Consider the following 4,394-nt stretch of genomic DNA (forward strand, 5'->3'; position numbering starts at 1 on the left):
CTCAATGAATAATGAGCTGAAATCTTTGGGAGAGTTCTGTACCAGCACAGATGATCCTACAAGTGGGTCTTTTCCAAAGGAGAAGGGTTAATCCTATGATTCTCTCTATATATTTTAAAATACACCAATAACCTGTTAAGGCTCTATCCATTTGCTTATCCTTTTCAGGGTCATGGGACCTGTCCCAACAGTCTTAGGGCATAAGGCAGGGTACACCCTAGACCGGTCGCCACTCTGTTGCAGGGCGAGCACATATACACAGACAACCATTCGCACTCACTCCCACGGGCAATTTAGAGTTTCTAATTAACCTAATCGCAATAAGTGCATGTCATTGGGAGGATCCGGACAAACACAGGGCATGCACAGGCACACTCCACACAGAAAGACCACAGGCTGATGGTGGAATTGAACTCAGAACCTTCTTGCTGTGAAGCAACAGTGCTAAGCACCGCGCAACCGTGCTACCCAGATGAGATTGGGCGTGCTAAGGCCCAATCTCATCTCTAAAAATGAGGAACGCTTCATGAATTTGCGTGTCATCCTTGCGTAGGCGCCATGCTAATCTTCTCTGTATTGTTCCAATTTTAGTATATGTGCTACCGAAGTAACACATAAACTATATACTGTTGTGGGACATGATCATAATATTATAATGCAAAAAGTTGTCAGAATTGCTGCATCATGTGTAGTGATGGCTAAAAGAGTGTTTTTTTGAGGTTACATTAGTATTATTTTTATAAGCGTGGAGATCATTTATCTGAATTTCTTGAAGGCGATCCTCAAACCGCAGCAGTTCACGATTCTCATTCACCCCGTCAAATCTAAATGAGGATGCATTCCCAGGTAGTGAAATGAAGGTTAAAAGTTCCCACTCCTTGCGAGTGCGATCGATTACACAGGTCTGCAAAAAAAAAAAAAAAAGTTTTTTCAGCTGCATGGGATATTTTTGTTAAATTTCATGTTTTTTAGGGTGCTGAATTCAATTTCCCTCCATGTACAGTTTTTTTTTTTTTGCAAATGGGGACAACAGCAATGAAAAAAATCTATATTTTGTTACAATTAACTGTGCACCATTGCTCCTCCGAACACGCTTTCGCTTTATTTCTCTTGATTCTCACTCTTAGAAATATTACATTAATATAAGAAATCATTACTAGATATGGTTTTTTGACTCTAGTATAGGATACCAGATTAAAAAGGGAAATTATACGCTTAAGTAAACTAAAAGCATGAAAACCTGACTTGATGGAATTTAAAAAATATTTTTCCAGGTTTCAGTGATTATAAATCTATAAGGAGCAGTCAAAACATCCTATGCAGTTTTTTTGGTTGCAGACATGTGTTATTGAATTCAATAACAGAAAAAAAGTCAGATGATTCTGCGGGTATGTTTGCACACTCCCTGATTGTGACTGTGTTCACTCGTCCCCCCTCACATTCGCATGTCCACATCCTTCACCGTAGGGTTTAACATGTCCTCACCGGTGTCTCTCTCTCGTAAATAGGCCAGTGTAACCTCAGCCCTCAGGCAGCCTGTTTCGGTGTGTTTGCAGTTTGGAAGTTGTGAATGAGGCCAGGCTGTAACTACCACCGAGCTGAGCAACTGGGGCTGAACGGGGACATGTGTTCACCTGATGCACACAGTCGTAACTGTGCCATTGGGCCTTTACCCATCCTCTCATCCGAGTTACCTGCCTAAATGCAAAAGGTATGAATATGTAAGTGTTCATGTACCAAAAACCCACCTTAACCCGCTATCATCCATCCGTGGCATTTTGACAGAAGAGCTGGATCTCGAAGCGTCCTTACTCACCTGTAGTTGTGTGCGAAACCACGTGACACGTCACTAAATCAGTTCCACTGTGGACATCACTTCACACATTGATGATTTATATTCAAACTCTGTCTGCCTTTTTCTCACCATCATGCCCTGTGTGCGTGTTTCTGTGAAACTTGTCCCCGTGCCAGCGTGCATTAATCTCCATTATTGAATCACGTGTATTAAGAGTTTGCAGGGGGAAAAAGAAAAGGGAGGACAAATGGGAGAGAGCTCTGCTTTGTTTTCATGCCGCGCACACGTCGTGGGTGCCTCCCCCAACCTTTTGCCCTTGTGCTGTACGGTTTCAGCCGCTCCTTTCGGGCCTCATAATGGCCGCTGTCATAGCTGATTGTGAATCACACGTCATTAAGCTGATAGTTTTCTGCTATGATTGAGTGGCGCACGTGAAGATAGATGTAAAATTCAAGAGAAATGCACAATGTCGCCTTTCTAAACGTATGTGTAGTTAATCTTTTATGGGGTAATGCATTCTCCATGTGCAACTGTATAGCATGTTTCATTTGGGATCTCTTATTTCGACCCTTAGCCGACTCTTTAGCATAGCCTTCCTCTAGACTAGGATTGGTTAGATCAATTGGCCCAGCTCTAGCTCCAATAAAAAAAAATGGTGTGGATACTTGGGGTTAAGGCTACGTCCACACGTACCCGGGTATTTTTGAAAACGCAGTTTTTTCTTTGCGTTTGCTCCTTTCGTCCACACGTAAACGGCGTTTTCGGTCACTGAAAACTGAGATTTTTAAAAACTCCTGCCAGGGTGGAGATTTTCAAAAACTCAGTTTTTGCGTTTACGTGTGGACGAGGAAAACGGAGAAAACGCAGCGTCAAAGGTGTGCGCCTTTTTTGACGTCACAATGTGTGCCACGATATTGTTTCGGTGAAATGGATTTCTACAATGGCGGACTTAGACAAAATACTGTTACTCTTAACTTTACTCTCTGCAGTGTTTACATGCTTACATATACAACACAGTTTCTGTCCCTCCACACATAGGACTCAGTTCTGCTTCTATGTGCCATCTTTGTTTACTCTTTCCCGCCCAGGTTTCTAGACTTCTGATTGGCCAACATTTCTACAGGTTAGGAATATATCGCCACCTGTTGCTTTGGCATGTTCCTAGCAGCATTTTCCTTCGTTTTTGCGTTTACGTGTCGACGGGATTTAAAAAAACAAAAAACAATAACAGAAAATCTCTGTTTTCAAAAATACCCGTGTACGTGTGGACATAGCCTAAGTTTTTAATATTTGTGCTGTTTTGTTTATCAGTTGTTCTTAACTTATTTTAGCACTTTGGTCCTGTGTTGGCTGTTTTAAAGTGCTTTATAAATAAAGTTGGATTGGATTGGAACTTTCTACCATGAGCTTTTTGCTGTCTATTTTTGGGGAAATTCTAGTTTTATTTTGGCATACCCATGTCTACAACAAAAGCTGTCACAGTGCCCTATAAGCTACGCTGTAGCATTATGCGCACCTTCTTTGAACCTACATAAAATAGCAACAAACAGCAGCTGTGACAGGTCTATATTCTCGTAGTATGCTGTTTAAAAACCATATGCTCATATGACATTAGTATGAGGTGAGTACCTCTATGAAACAAAATGTAAAAGACTAAAATTTTATCTAGCTTGCTAGCTTGCGCTATGCTAATTTCTACACTGATAGAATAGCTAGCTTTTTGGCAGCACTGTTTTTCTCATTGTGAACTGGCTCCTCCTGCAATTCAGTCAAAGGAACTGCCAGTTTGATATATTGGAGACCTTACGCATTTAAGAGCTTTACGCAAGCTTTACGAACACGTAAAATCTATGCAAATACTTCAGGTTTTGTTTTGTAGAAACAAGCTAGATTTTCCTGACCTGTATAAACAGATTTGACCAATCAGACCACTGCTTTGGATGGGTCTCTGAAATTATTTCTTTGCCTCCTTAGATGTGGTGCCAACTCTGCCGACAAGAACTCAAACTGCCATGCTGACGTCCTGAAATGTACAAAAGCAGCTGCAATACAGCTTCAACTTCCTGCTGTTGCCGCCTTGTGACATTTAAATGAACCAGAATTTCCGTTTCTTCCTTTTCTTGTCAAGAGACATCAGGACCAGCGCTGATGTCAACTTTATTGTTTTCACAATGCATTTTTGTATGTATGTACTGTATGTTCGGTGTGTATATACATTACACAACAACTTCAGACCCAAATAATTTTGAATTTCGTGTCATGTTTTTGCAGCATGCTCGGTGTGTAATGACCTTTAGCCACAGACCAACCTTTATCTCGGGTCAGGTCTGCTAGTTTTCTCAGCAACTACTGTTACACACCTCAGCTGCAGCTCTGATTTAATGCTGTGAAATATCAGCAGGTCACATTTTTCACCAGCGTACGTGTGTGTGTGTTAAACTAATCTCCATCAACATATAGGGTGAGAATGCCTTATACAAGTGAGGCCCTGTAAGTTTGGCTCCGAGCAGAAGCAGAGATGCCAAAATGATTTTTGCGCCCATCGATTTTTGACAGGGTAGTCGATGCTGTTGACTTTGTAGCTTGTCCAGAGAATGTA

General features: G+C 41.4%; 1 non-coding gene across 1 annotated transcript; it reads right to left on the reverse strand.

Annotated features, from left to right (window-relative positions):
- Window positions 1–508: 508 nt before the first annotated feature.
- Window positions 509–614, reverse strand: LOC134625079 (U6 spliceosomal RNA). The gene has a single exon (XR_010093694.1). It is a non-coding gene; the product is annotated as a U6 spliceosomal RNA (small nuclear RNA).
- Window positions 615–4,394: the final 3,780 nt, after the last annotated feature.

This window comes from Pelmatolapia mariae, linkage group LG3_W (genome assembly GCF_036321145.2).
Source record: "Pelmatolapia mariae isolate MD_Pm_ZW linkage group LG3_W, Pm_UMD_F_2, whole genome shotgun sequence".
NCBI classification, from domain to species: Eukaryota; Metazoa; Chordata; class Actinopteri; order Cichliformes; family Cichlidae; genus Pelmatolapia; species Pelmatolapia mariae.